This window comes from Protopterus annectens, chromosome 13.part0 (assembly GCF_019279795.1).
Source record: "Protopterus annectens isolate FY-2018-M chromosome 13.part0, PAN1.0, whole genome shotgun sequence".
Classification (NCBI taxonomy): Eukaryota; Metazoa; Chordata; order Ceratodontiformes; family Protopteridae; genus Protopterus; species Protopterus annectens.
Genome location: NC_056747.1, coordinates 1,081,542,999 through 1,081,559,172, shown reverse-complemented (window position 1 = coordinate 1,081,559,172; position 16,174 = coordinate 1,081,542,999).

The window sequence follows — 16,174 nt, the reverse complement described above, 5'->3', positions numbered from 1 at the left end:
AATATTCATATGGTGATGCATGACATGCTGATGCAAAAACAAATTAATCTTGATGAATTTAACTATCTGAATATGAAACACCCCATGGTATCAATTATATTTGCAGTAAGTAAAATACATAAGGACAGATAAAATCCAAACAATGTGACCCATTATGGATGCTAGATCTTCCCTTACTTCCCCTATGGCCAAATATCTGGATGACCATTTAAACGAAGCAGTACAGAAGGTTGCACACTTGTCTAAAGAATCTTTGGGACTTTCTTAAAAACCCAATAACTTGATTTTTGATGATGCTCTTATTTGTTCAACTACTAATGTCAAGGATGTGTTTACAGCAATTCCGCACTCCACAGGGGTGCAATGGTTCACAGAATTTCTTAGTAACAGTAGTGATCTGTCTCAAGATAGAATTACTTTATTTACTACACTGGTTGACTTGGTGATACACAATAATTACATCTATTTTGATAATCAATATCTTGTTAAAAAAAGGTGTGGCTATGGGATCTGCTTATGGGTCTTTATATGCTTATGTAGTCATGGTAGACCGGGAAAGGTGGTTCATCCTCAACAGTGAATTCATATGTTCACGGTACCTCTATACAATGTACCTGGATGACCTCTTTATAGCAAGGAAGGAAGAATAGTACTTCTTACCTAGACGTTATGTTGATAAAAGATAATATCAACAGAAAATTATTTCTAGACTATACAGGAAACCCACCTATTCTAATTCTTTTCTGCACTTCACTAGTTCACACTCCACCAAGCAAAATAAGGGGTGTAGTAAAGGAGCAATTTGTGCATACAGCACAGATGGTAACCCTGTTTAATGACTTTTTAGATGAATGTGAAAAACTTGAGTATGTTCCTTAAGAGAGAGAGTACCCTGAAGCCTTTATCGATAATTCTTTGTACAAAGTTATTAATAAAAGGAAAAACAATTTTTACATTCCAATCTTAATGGAAGATGAAGCTAACACACAAACTATGGCTATTACATGTCAGATTTCTGGGACCTTGGAGGCTTGGTCTAAGCCTGATTATAAATGTAGTTTTATTACTACTTTTTCTTTGGACCACAAGCAAATTAGGTGGGTTTTAAACAAAAATTGATCCATAATGAATGCCAGCTTGGCAATAAAAGGAAAACTGAGTGATAGGCCACTTATCGTATATAGAAAAGGCTTAACCTTCAAAAATATTTTTGAACCCCAGAAAAGGAATGAGAGAGGTGATATCATTTATGGAGCTTATAATGTGGCAGCTGTAATTTCTACAGGAATATACTTTGCTGTGATCATGTCATAGTAACAATATCAATGGTTAAAAGTGAAAGGAAGATATAACTGCTTAACTAAAGGTGTTGTTTATTTAGCCCTGGGCCAGAGCTGCTCTGGATTCTATGTAGGCAAAACTAAAAGAAAGAATATATGAACACCTTTATGAGACTAGGAAGAAAATTAAGAAAAATCCCTTATCTAAACATATTATCAACTAATTTGCGGTGCTAAAACAATTAAATGTGAACCCAAGGAGGGGACCATGGTGTCTGCTATTAGAAGAGAAAGTGCTGTACTGGCAGTTATGGCTTAATGCAGGCAGTACCCCAGGGCTCAATGAAGTTTCATCTGCCACCTGTTTATTAAAACTGAAAGCTTACAGGCAATGAAAGTATAATTTAAGAAACTGTTTTACTATACACAATTTTATGTTTGAATTCTGAATGCTTATTTAGTTTAGAAATTGTCATGCTGATTTTTTATGAATGTTTTAACATAATATTACAGTGTCACTTCAAGAAATGAATTTCAGGTATCATGTGATTGTTCCTTAGCTTTTAAATTTCCTGTGTTTGTTACCCCGTAACATCTGATGAAATCTTTTATGATAGTCAATACAAAAGCACTTATTTGTTTTATAAAATAAATAGTGGTGTGTGTTTGCAGTGACCCACGTGCATCCCTGTATCATTTTATTAATACTTTTTTTTTCTGGCTGTTTTTATCACCTCAGAAACAGTGGTAATGTTAATAAAGCATGCTCCAAAATTTTCAACTTAGATTGCAACATAAATAGTACTTCTGGTGTGATATGTTCATTAGCGAACGTATTACATACCTGCTGAACAAACATCACTTTTATGTTAAATGATGTAACACTTTAAGCTCCATCAAGTTAAGCCTTGTTGACTGGATTGATTTGTGTAAATTTACTTCAGGGTTAGCAGTATGGCCCTTATCAAGAAGGGAGATACATCTATCAGTGATACTGCCTAGGATTCATGGAAAGACTATATATAGTTGATTAAAACCACCTGCCACATACAAAACTATGAATGTATAAACCTATGAACAGCTCTCATTCTTGATCTCTCTCTCTCTCTCTCTGTATATATATATATATATATATATATATATATATATATATATATATATATATATATATATACAGACATAAAGTGATTGGTTGCACTTGTAGTACTGCATCATTTAAATGAAACAAAATCATTCTCAAAACATTTTTTGTTTCTTCTTATCATGCTGTGTTTTTCAAAATAACTCTTTTTCATAACTGTTGGGAGTTTTCCTGTGGATGAACTTTTAAGTCAGCATTCTCTTCACGAGCCTATAGCACATCTTAGGTATATACTGTACTGTGAGGAATATATCCAATTCAGGAGTATTTATCAGTTGATTTATCTCAGTTATTCCTGAGATACATGATACAAGTTAACTAGGCAAGCTATGTATGCATCAAAGCAGACTAGATCAGACCACAGATTTTTAGCAGATGAAATGGAGGACAGTGTTTCTTTTCAGTATCTGGCAGTGCTGACAAATAGTAATGTTTATAAGGAAGGTTCAATAGGAACATACGTGATCTACAAGCAAGATCTGCCTGTAGGTAAAAAGATAAACTCAAAATGCTGGTAATAAATTAAAGTGAAACAAAGAACTGCAAATGAAGACAGGATTTTTGATCCTGACCCCATGAGGTTCATATATCTGCTGTGCAAATTCATGAGTAAGCATTCCATAAGAAGTCTTTTAGTCTTTGCAGCCATTAATCTGCACAGGACGTGAGTCTGCATCAATAATAATTGCCTTCTGTAGCCAGATCCAGAACTTTATACTGCTTTGGAAACTGGAATACTAAACTTAGAGGTTATCTGTATTTCTGGCTAATGTGTGTCTTAATGTTGGCTTACATTAACAACACTTAAACACAGATCTAATCAGGGCTTTTGTCATTCTAGATAGGCATCTTACTGTAAATGAAGTTCAGTAGTTAATAAGCAAAGCAATTAACTTGCTAGCACATGATTCTTACAGTTCCGCAAGAGAAGCAGAGTGAGAGAGAGAGAGCAGATCTGGTTCAAGGCTACATCAGTGTGTCTCCCTCAAGTCCTTCCTTGTATACATTTACAGGACAAACAAATCTGAAGCTTGACATAAAATCCTAGTATGTGTATGTAGGTGGGGATGAAATGCATAAATATGGAACTGGTGTTCTTTATCAGTTCTCCTTTTCTATTATACTTATTGTTAATAATGCTGTCCTTATCTCTCATGATAGCATTAAGCATTCTAGATGTCATCTCACCCACTCCTCAGGAGAGACATTTCATACTTGGCTGTTGAAATCTCATTCAAATATTCCTTGCTGCTAGTCTCCTTGAACAAGATGTTCTGCCAAAGTACTGCTTCTAAACGTTATTGCTTTTACTATTTTATTCATTGGGAGTCAGAAACCACCTCATACTGTTAGGGCTCCCCCTGTCTGCAGTATTCTCTCCATTTACACTACAGCTAATTCTAAAGTTTCTTTTCTCGTGGGAAACTGTTCTGTTTTTAGAACAGTCAGTGTCAGTTGTGGCATGAGATACTCCTATTCTACAGTTAGTAGGTGAAGGAAAAGCTTTGATGTAATGTTTCTTCAAAATCTGTTCTGGCTTAGTTTTCTTCTCTGTAGAGTTTAAAGCAAAAGTGTAAACCTTACTGTCAGAATTCCGTGAGTCATCCTGCAAAGTTATTATATATATGTGAGTTTTATTTTAATGGTACCTCCATCACTTCTCCACAAACTTCTACAGAAAATGGAGCAGTTTTAAGTTTATTGTTTGCCTTTTGTAGCATACTGCAGTTAATCTAGGACCATGATGTCAATCTTTTCTTCCATTTGACTGACAGCTGAGTACATACGAGAAACAATGGAATAATATTCATTATGAACTTAAAAAAAGTAAATAAAGAAAATGTGTCATCAATGGAGCCCATTCTCAATGTGCAGTTAAAGAAGAAGCATGGAATGTTATTTACACAGAACAGAAAAATGTAGTTTGTCTTTGAGTCATAGGCATTTCTGACATTCTCAAACCAGAAAAAGTATTCATTTTCAGGGAAAATGAGACACTAGTACAAGTATGTCATGTAGAGGAATATGCTGTAAGACTTGAGGAAAGGCAAAAATGCTTGTATTTTATATATTGTTACTTTAGGCAAACACCCATTCATGCTTCTGTGTTCAGTGTGTTAAATACTTCTCATGTATGTATACTTTATGGTTTAATCAATTTGTTTGTGTAATCTGTTAAAGCCACTGCCATCTCCATGGTTGAAAAGAAATAGATCTATAAAAGGAGTATGATATTTTCTTTACTCACAGACCTGACACAGATATCTGGGGTTTATATACTGAGACAGCTTTACAGGCAAGCATAGATGGAATTGCATAGTTACTTTTGGTAATGCCACTGCACTCTGCTCTTATCACATCAAGGACATCCTTTTGAAAACAGAATCTGTTATTAGAGACCTGAGTTTCTACGTAAAGAGAAAGATGTCTATTCACTACAATGACTCACTTATGACTAGAGATCCTTTCTGTCGTGCATGACTTATCAGTCAAGGGATGTCATCTAGGTTAAAGGATGCCTTTATCGTTGCATACTCCTTCAGTAGACAAATCATTATTTATTTTATCTGTTTATTGACATTTAATTACTGGGACAGTTTGACTGGGTGAGGTGTCCATTTTCAGTGGAGGTCTGGAGAAAAAATCTCCAAAGTATTACAAAAACATTTTAAGAACAATAATTTTACAATCTTCAAAAATAATACAAAAACACGGTTTAAAAAATTATATAAAATTAGACATAATGTGAAAACACTGCTTAAGAAGTGATTCAACTGATGTGACAATTTAATATTTCGAGAAATTTTGGTCAGTTTATAGAGAAATTAAAAGAAAGTATAATACGAGCAGGAATTACAATATGAAGTGAGAGAAAAAACAGAGTTATGGAATATTTAGAGAGGCAGGAGTGAGAAATTGATTGAAGTAAGGAAGTGAGTGAAGAAGGGAGTGTAAGGAAGTGTTAGGTATGAATAGGTACTTGTTGAAATTTAGGGATATACTGAGTTGTGCAAGAACACGGGTATATTTTGGCTAGAAAGTCTTTCAGATTGGTTTTAAGGGACTGAAGGGAGGATAGTGGCCTGATGGATACAGGTAAGGAGTTCTAGACCTTAACAACATGGTGTGAGTGAAGACCATGTCCATCAGATTTGCTAGGTTAGTGGACAGAGAGGAGTTTTGGGTCACTGGATTGTACTGACCAATTGGGAACATAGTAGTAAAGAATGATATTTAGTGCTGGACAAGCAGATTGATGCTGGATAATTTTATAGGTGGTAAGAAGCTGTGTATATGTTAGTTGATGGGGTAGTTCTAACCAGTGTAGGCATTTCAGTGCTATATATTGGTGGGTTATGAAAAAGGTATTTGCTGCAAATTTAGCAGCTTTGTTATTGCATTGTTTAAGTTTTGATTTTTGTGATGCCTGGAGGTTAGTAATGACGGGAGTGCCATAAAGAAGTGTAGGGTGGAGATAAGTAGTGGCAAGTGTAGTTTTTGTTGTGCTGGTGAGAAGGTTTTGGCTCCGCAAAGCATCCCTACTTTTTGATGAGTTTTTCTTATGCAATTTTGTAAATGAAGGTTGAATTTAAGATTAACATCTACTATCATCCCTAATAATTTGCTATGAGGAGTGACATCAGTGGTTGTATTATCAAGAGAGAGGACTTGAAATTTTGTTTTTTCATGAGAATTGGGATTAGGGGGAAAAGTAGAATTTCATTTTTTTTTTTACGGATGTTGAGCATAAGTTGTGAGCTACACAGCAATGTTTCATTGGCTGTTAAAGCTTCCTGAGTAATTTTGGAGGTGTGCACTGTTATTATATGTGCAAATGAGTGCATTTTAATTTGTGTACTATATAAGGAGGCCTGTTATGTGGATGTGTGGACGGTATTGATGAGATTGTTAAACAGGAGGGGACCAAGAATAGAGCTTTGTGGTACACTGGTGGTGACTGGGAGGTATGGAGAAAGGGTGGAGTGCCATTTTACTGACTTATACCTATTGGGCTGGTAGCCTTTGAACCATAGAAGGGTGGGCTGAAATAGACCTAATAAGGACTTTTGAAGCAGACGTTTGCTGTGACAAACTGTTAAAGGTTTTAAACAAGTACAGAAATAAGGAGCAGAATAGTTTGCATTATCACTAGCTTTATTGACAGCATCTTTAAAGGATAGAAGTGCAGTGTTGGTGCTATGGGAGGGGGGAAAGCCGTGTTGTGTAAGGGATACAAGTTCTTTCCTCAGGAGATAGTTTTTGAACACATTTTTTCAAGTATTTTGGAAAGGAAGATAAGATTGCTATAGGTCTAAAGTTATTAATGTCTGTTGAATTTATTCCTTTGTGTAGAGGGATAATTTGTAATTTTTTTCCAGACAGAGGGAACATGGGATTTATGAACTGAGCTATTTATAGGGATTTAGATAGGAAAGGTATTGCCATCGGCTGAAGTAGAGCATGGTTTGATTTTGTTTCAGAGTAGTTTTGTAAAGGATGTGGGCACAGGTTTGAAGGTGAAAGTAGATGTGGTGATAAGTGGCTTATGGGCAGGGGTGGGATTGGATCTTGGGGAATCCTTGGTTATGGAAGCTTTGTGATGTATGAAGTAAGATATGAAATAAGAGCTGAATTCTATGGCAGTTTTGAGTGGTGAGTTTTTGGGAGAAGTGTTAAGGCTGAATTTCTGGCAAGGAAGTAAGATTCCTGTAATGGTTGACCAGAATGTTTTTAGGGTTGTGTTTACATTTGTTCTAACAGAGACCAGCCAGAATAATGGTTAATGTCTTTGTCTTCCATGCTCTATGTACAAGGTTCAGTTCTGACCTCTGGCCAATGCCTACTTGGAGTTTGCATTTTCTCCCTATTTCTCTGTGGGGCTCTTCCCACCTCCAAAAAACATGCTAAGTGTTTCCATCTCAAACTCACCAATGAATGGAGCTGTGGGCAGCAGCACATACTCTACATGGTGTCTTATAAGGGGTAGAGTTGTATAGACTAACTGCTTTGGCATCTACTGTGGTGTGCAGTATCCTCAAAATAGGAGAACACAGATAACAGACTGCACTCCAAAGCAGGACTAGCCACTTTATGGTGTAAAATATGGCTCTAGGTGATTTGGTCATGTTTGGACATGGGTACTCTGACCCTAGCTACCCATGCTAGCAAAAGCACCCGAAGAAGAGGAGGAGATAGGTGGAGATGAAGAAGAATGGCAGTGCCTCACAACAGCATGTGTGACAACTACAGAACTGATATGTGTGGTTGAGCCAGGTATGAAAATAAAGTACATAAGGATGGGGAAATGCAGAAGTCCAGGAAGTCATCAAAAGAAAGAAGGAGTGCAAGGAAAAGTGGGATATTGAAAAGACTGACCAGGCCATCTGGTTGGCTAACAACGAAGCTTAAAAAAAGGAGTTGCAATTGCAAAAAACAGGGCAGTGGAGGCACTCTACCAACTTCTGGAAAGTGACTCAATAGGTGGCACAGAGAAACTATATCAGGTTGCAAGACAAAGACAGAACGATAAAGAAGATAGTCAGACACAGACAGCCTTTATAAGGGATGCCAGCAACAACCTACTCACCAGTCCACAGGACATTAAAGACAGATGAAAGGAGTATTTTCAGCAGCTTCTAAATGAAGAAAGCCCCACAGAAGCTGTACTGCCACCAGAAACAGCCTACAGTGAGAGAGAAAGGCGTATCCCAGATGACTGGAGAATTAGCATATTTGTGCCAGTGTGCAAGAACAAAGGGGACATCCACAACTGTGAGCAATAAAGAGACATCAAACTCCTGTCACATTGAATGAAAGTACTGGAGAGGATGATTGATAAATGGATATGTGGGAAATGAGCAGTTTGGATTCAGATCAGGATGCATGATCCAATGTTTGCAGTGAGACAGATATTTGAGAAGAAGCTGGAGATGGGGAAAGTCCAAATGAGCATTCCTAGACTTGGGGAAAGCATATAACAAGGTCCCAAGAAAGCTGATTTGGGCAGTACTGTGGTGATTCAGTGTACCAGAAACATTGGTAGAATTAGTGCAGGCTATGTGCAAGGACCCAATGACTCAAGTACGAATAGTGTTTGGTCTCACAGTTGGGTTCCCATTTGGAGTGGTTGTGCACCAGGGTTCAGCTCTGGACCCACATACTGGTGATGGACTACATCTGTAAACAGATCGGAGGGGACAGATGAACAAAGTTGCTGTATGCAGATGATGTGGCATTACAGGCAGACTCTGAGCAAGAACTTCAACAAATGATGAGGGAATGGAATACAAAACTAAAGGCACACGGGATGAAATTATACATAGATAAGACAATGGTAACAGCAGCAAACTGGGGAAATTAGAAGAAGCTGAGAATTAAGATAGAAGGGAAGGTAGTGAAACAGGCAAATAGCTTTAGGCATCTGGGAGGGGTGGTTAAAGGGAAGGGAGGTCTGAATGAAGAGGTCAAAGCTAAAATCAGAGGGTCTGCAGCCAACTGGCGCAGTGTCAGATATAGTGTATGACAGAAGAATGCCAAAGAAACTGAAAAGTAAGGTGTACAAGACAGTGGTGCAATCAGTACTACTGTATGATACAGAAACCTGGGCAGTAAAGGCAGGGCAAATGAGGAAGCTAGAGGTGATGCAAATGATGTGCCTGAGAATTGTGGTAGGATGCAGACTGTGGGATAGGCAAAGAAATGATGACATAAGAGCAGAAGCCAAAGTAGATCTATTTGCGGAAAAGATCAAAGAGAATAGATTACAGTGGTTTGGACAGTTGTGCAGAAAAGCCGAAGACAATCTGGTGAAGAAGACTTGAAACAGACCAGAAAAAGGTAAGAGGAAACAGGGATGTCCAGCAAAGAGATGGCTGTATTGTGAGAAAGAAGATCTGCAACAGTCAGGCATGAGTGTCAAAGAAGGCAGGAGTGTGGCATTGAATCAAGAGAAATAGCGATAGTTAACACAATATCCCAAACCCATGTAGAAAAATGGGAAAAGGGGGATGCTGATGATGATGATTGCTATTGTTCTAAAAGTTACTGGAGAATATTTTTTGTCTTCATTTTGTTGTGAAGCATTCTGGACATTTTGAGTTATTGCTGTGTTTTGTATTTTTGTCATTCTTTACACATGTTTTCTTTATCCTGCATTAGCATTCTACTCCTTTTGGATACCAAATTGCATTATTCATTTTTAGCATCTTCCTTCTAGGAGGTGCTAGGTTATTTAGGAAAGTTTTATTGAATTTATTTACAGCCTCATCTAAGGGGAGGATTTTAGGATACTCCGGTTAATAGATGATAAGATTAAATATAGTGACTCTTTTGGGATGTAAATGTCAAACACCTTTATGAACTGAAAGATCCCAAATATTCCTCAAATAAAAATCTCTGGTTTAAGCCACTTAAGCTGCTCATATAAATTAAAGACCTTCTCCTTCTACTCTGTCTGATTTAGGCTTTGTAGAGGTGTTCTTGGCTTATGATTTCACACTATGAAAGACACTGTGCTTTTTGGCCTTTTCTACCTTCATAAAACAAATACTCTAACAAACACCCAATACAAGCCCCTAAACCTCCATTAAAAGATGAATAACACCCACAGTTATAGGATGATTTGTATTCACCGTCTTCCCCCTTTTGGAATAGACTTATCCTATACATTAAGTGACTCCCTGACTACCTTCAAAGCCAGTACCAACACCTGGATGGGTAACTGTAAAGGCATGGCTGGTATACTAATTTACTCTTAATCACTACAAGGGCAATGTGGCTAAGCACCTTAATGGTTTTCCAAGGTTAGTATTAAACAATAAACATAAGATGGATAGATAGAAAGGTAGATAGATATTATACACACATTGTGATTATTCACTATTTTGTATTAATTGCCCTACAAGCAGATTTTCTTACAGTGTATAAACATGGATTTTATTAGTATACTTTTTGTTTGTTGGCAAAACCTAACTGTGATATTGATAGGATAAAGATTGTTTACTTTCCCACTAACCGTCTACCATAACCTACCACAACCTCTGAACTTTAGGCATCATAGCACTGGCTTTTAATGTCATTACAAAAGATCAGAGTAAGGTGCCTTTCCTTATTTTTATACACTCTTAAGTAGGTCTGACTTTATTAAGAGAGTAAACACTGGAGCAGCAAGTTTGCATTTGAGGTCAAAAGTCAAAACAATATTCCCAAATCATAGAATCTGGGAAGCTGCGGTGGTGCAGCTGTTAGCATTGCCACCTCATAGAAAGAGGTTCTCCGGTTCGATCCTCGGCTGGAGTACCTTCTGTGCAGAGTCGGCATGTCCTCCCTGTGGTTGCATGGGTGTGCTCTGGTTTCATCCCAGAGACATGCTGTAGGTGGATTGGACTCTAAATTGGTCCTAGGCTTGAGTGTGTGCATGTTTGTGCCTTCTGTGGAAGGTTGGGCACCGGGCTGGCAACTTGACACCATAAAACTCCACCGCCAATCATGAGCAGACAGGTGATCCTCTGTGGTGACCCCTAACCGGGAAAGGCCGAAAGAAGAAGATTCCCAAATCATAGAATCTGAGAGGTATAATTACAACTGTACAAGAAGAAACAGCATATATTATGGGCATTTCAATAAGTTCTATGTTTTTCAAATGGCTGAAATGGTTAGAAGTAATCCTTAAGGGAAGGAGTCCTGATAGAGCAAGTCAAAGAAAGAAAACTATTTTCATTTCATTGTTACTTGTCATCTATAAAAACACTGATTTGTAGCTGAAACTACACATACCTATGATAATTAGAATGAGCAGTCATAGAATTCTGTGCTTTTGTGTTGACTGGTTTCCTCAGTCTTTGCAAGTCTCCCTTTGTGACACTAATCATCAACATTTTGCTGCATAGCACTGAATGTTACCTAGAGGTATTACTAAAAGGAATAATACATGTATTTAAATTTCTGGCTGGAAAGGAAAAATGGAGACAGACGTATCTCAATTTTCCAGATTTTCACAGAATCTCCAGATTTTTGCCTTATATTTTTGGTCTGTTTCTCCAAATTATTATTTTTTTTTGGCAAATCATTGGCAAATGACTGAGGACTGAAGTCAGATAATAATGACAGAAATCTGAGTTTTAGACAATATCATTTATAAAATTCATGTTAATATAAAACCTGTTATTCTATCAACTTTCTAAGTTTGTAAGAGCAATATTTAAAAATTCTTCCTATTTTGGGGACTTTATCCCCACCCCCCTTTTTATGGATTTTCCATATTTGTTGCTCAATGGGACTGAGAGGTATGTAGGCAGATCTTATGAAAAATCAGTTGATGATGGTATGGAGGTTGACAGGAAAATGGTAAAAGTTCTCAATGAGTTTGTTATATAAATGTTTATGAAAACCTCAAGGACTGTGTTCCTAACATTAGAAAGTAAGAGAAAAATGGCGGAAGGGAGACTGGACACATGCACAACTGATATAGAAAGCACAATGTTAGATTTGTCTAGATGTAAGAAAATAGGTATGGGCAAGCCTTTTACTAAAGTTTTCAATAAATCTTTGAACTGCAAGGTAGTTCTGAAAAAAACTGCACTGTGTGAGTGATTTTGGTTATTGTTTCTCTAAAAAACTGCATGGTTGTAAATGCATTTCATTTCAAAAGATAGGTTTAAACAGTGCAAATATAACCAGAAATTTGACTTCGGTGGAAGGGAAGATGATGGGGGGGGGGGTTTCAAAGAAAAATTGTTGATGTTCCTTAGGAGAAAAAAAAAGTTTAATAGACCCTTCTCAGCACAGCTGTTTGAAAACCATTGCATTTGATGAGCATTGTGCATCTTTGGATGGTTACAGTAGAAACTGATACAGATCCTCAGGTAAATGCAATGTTTCATGTTTTAGGAATGCTTTTATTAAGATACCATATAAGACACCGTGAGTAAAATTAATGTTTTGGAGAAAAGATGATGTTCAAGTTGATGAAAATGTGGTTGATGTGCTATCAGCAGAGCAGAGCAGTGGGAGAGAGGTAATACCCTCCTGAGATATGTGTGAAAGGTGGTATCGTTTAACAGGTTCCCATTTTAATGTAACTGTATTATGCATTGTCTGGTGTTCAGAAAATCTCACCAGCCTTCTTGCTGATGATTGCAAAGCTAGAGCACTTCTACAGTATGTCAGGTTAGAATTGCAAAAGGATTTGTAGGGGTTGTTTGCCTGGTATGAGAGATAGTCACTGGATTTTAAAAAGAATAAATGCAAGGTATTAGGTATGGAGTACAATTAGGTACGGAGTACAATAATCCTTGGAAAAATTGCTGGTTGGGATGATGTTGAACTATTTTTATTTCAGAGCACAAAAGATATGGGGATGGCCACCCTTAGATACTGAGTGTTAGTCATACTGTGGTAAATCTATAACATAAGGCCAAACAAAATTCTAGGGATATATTTTACTCAATGGTGACTGAAAAAATAAGAAAGTTATATTGTTCTTGCATATGTCACTGCTTAGGGTTCATTTGGAGTATTACTTACAGTTTTAAATGTCATATTAAAAAAGGCACATTGTAGATGACTTGGAGAAAATGGAATACAAGGATGACTGAAAGCACCGAGGCTATTGTGATCAGGGGTAAAAAAAAGATAATGGTTATAATGTGACTTTTTAAAATAATAAAAAAGCCAATCTTAAGAGAACTACATTTCTGAGAAAGTATATGGGGGGGGGGCATTAGATGTAAACCATGGATTCAACTTTTAATATGAGGTGAGGAAGTATTTCTTAACAGGAATGGTGGGGGTTGCATGGAAATTCTTACAGGACTAGGTGGTGAGCTTATATTTTTACAGGTCTTCATGTCTGCATGGAGCAAATAGAGGTTTTGGATGTGGAAAGTTGGTCATAGGGAACGAAAACTATCAAATCGTCAGGCTACAAAAACATAACAGTTCATTCTGGTTAATATCATGGTGTAATGAAATGCAAGGCATCATCATTTCAGGTTGCTTTTTCCACTCATTCCTTTCACAAGTGTGAAAATTATTCACTCAGGAGCATTCAGTTGTTTATCTTATCTGGCCTCACCAACCATCTCAAGAGATCCCTTTAGAATCTTGGTGGCCTTTTCCATTTGGCAGGGAGAGTGAGGCATCTAAGCATACTAATTTACAGCTTAGCTGTCAGATTGTAAAAGCTGGATCAAATTAAGAGGTCATGTTTTGCCCTTGCAGCCATTTAACATAATTCTCCAATTCACTTGCTTCCATTTTCCATTCCAGATCCAGGCAAGCAGTTATGTTCAGTGGATGCATATATTTTTGTGTTTATCCCAACAGCCATCCTGAGCATCTGCTAAATGTTGAAAATATGTCAACTGTTGTGGATTAGAACTTTCTCAGAATGAGATGTTGGTTTCTCTGAAGGGTACATCTCTTTGTACTAACAAGCTGACACACTTATCTGTGTGTGGCTGCAGTAATACAGCAGCAGTTCCAAGGCTAAAAGACAAAGCAGGTCAGAATTTTATTATATATTTATTGACATTTGATTACCGGGAAAGTCCGACATGGTAGAAGCCCATTTTCAAAACAGGCCTGGGGAGAAAAGCTCCAAATTATTACAAAACATTTTAAGAACAATGATTTTACAATCTTCAAATATAAAACAAAAACATCTGCGGCTTAAATAATTATAACAAATTAGACATAATATAAAAACATTGATTAAGAATTGATAAAAGTTATATAGCAATCATTTAATATTTAAAGAAAGCTTAGACAGTTTGCAAAGAAATTAAAGGTAAGTTAGTGTAATACAAATAAGAACTGCAATATGAAATGAGGGGAATACAGGGTTATGGTATATTTAGAGAGAAATTCACGCAAGAGAATTTGAAAGAAGTAAAGAAGTATGTGAAGAAGGGAGAGTAAGGAGGTATAAGGAATGAAAAGGTACTTGTTCACATTTAGGGATATAGTTTATCCTGGTTTTGTGCAAGAACAGAGCAAGATTTATTCTAGGAAGTCTTTCAGAGTGAGTTGGTGTTGATAATAGGTGATTTGAATGCACATATTGGGACAGACATAGCAAGATATGAGGATGGCCTGGGTCCACATGAGTGGGGAAACAGGAATACAGAGGCCATTCTAGACTTCTGTCTGGTAAATGGCTTGATGGTGGGCAATACATGGTTCAACAAGAGACACAGTCAACAACATCATATACAAGAGTGGCCAACATGCAACTCATGTAGACTACCTCCTAGTAAGGAAAAGGGCACTGAGGCAGAATGAGTGATTGCAAAGTCATACCCAGTGAAACAGCTGGCCCACAGCATAAACCACTGGTTGTCACAATCAGCTGCAAACATTGGTCAAAAAAGGCTCTAAGGTCAACAGAGACTAGGTGGAAGACCTGGATGCTGACTGGAGATAAAGCACAAGAGTTCAAGCAGTTACTCAAGGCTCACACATCTCAGAAAGAAGAGAAAATAGGTGGAGTTAAAGAAGAATGGCAGCACCTCAAAACAGCATATGTGATGACTATGCAGTCGATATGTGGCTCAGTCAGGTATGGAAATAAGGTACAAAAGGGAAGCTAGTGATGGAATGCAGAAGTCCAGGAAGTCATCATTGAGATAGAAGGGAAAATAGTGGAACAGGTTAACAGCATCAAGTATCTAAAAGGGGTAGCTTAGGCGAAGGGAAGACTGAATGAGGAGGTCAAAGCTAGGATCAGAGGGGCTGCGGACAATTATCACAGGGAGTCAGAGGGTAGTGACTGACAGAAGAATGCCAAAGAATCTGAAAAGTAAGGTGAACAAAAGAGTGGTGCTACCAGTACTACTGTATAGTAAAGAAATGTGGCAAGTAAGACAGCAGTTGACAAAGCTGTAGCTGATGGAGACGAAGTGACTGAGATGGGTGGTTAGATGAAAAAATGAGAACATCAGTGCAAAAGCCAAAGTAGCTCCAATGGCAATAGAGATAAAAGGGAACAGATTGTGCTGACCTAGGCATATGTGCAGAAAAGCAGATGTCTAGCGTAGAAGAGTTGGGACAGACAGGAAGAAGGCAAGTGAAAAAAAGGCATCCAGCAAAGAGGTGGAGGGACTGTGTGAGAGAAGGCCTGCAACAGCCAATCTTGGCTATCAAAGAAGGTAGGAGAGTGGCAGTGAACTGAGAGAGATGGCGACAGTTGACGTGACACCCCATTTAGAAAATTGGAAAAATGCGATTGATACTGCTGTTGCTGCTGCTGATGCTCTTGTGATTTTAGAACTATTTTTCACCCTGATCTTAATTTTGTATTTTAAAACAAAAACAGACAGGAGATTAAATAAAGCTTACACAACAATTTTTACCGTGTGCATTGTGGCGTAAGGCACACATGGACGTGAAAACTTAAATTCTGTAAACTCCGTGTAACATCATGTAGAGGTGCGCACTCACATGCAAATAAGGAAACTTTCTTGGTATTCAAATTACAGCAGGAGTAGCTGAATTTCATGCTAATGAAGCAAATCGACATGGTGGAGTGGTACAACAACCTCTAGAGCAACCGTGTAGACTCCATGTCTGTGTTGCCTGTGTATTCCAAACCTTTCTGAATACAGCCACAGAAAGGAGTCTACAAGGAAACAAGAGCAAGTAAAATCTCTTACATTTATACAAAGCTGCCCCTGATATGTAACACCACACATATTATGACCTAATTACGCAGGGTGGATGCTAGAAAATTAGTGTAACAATCATAATAATTGCT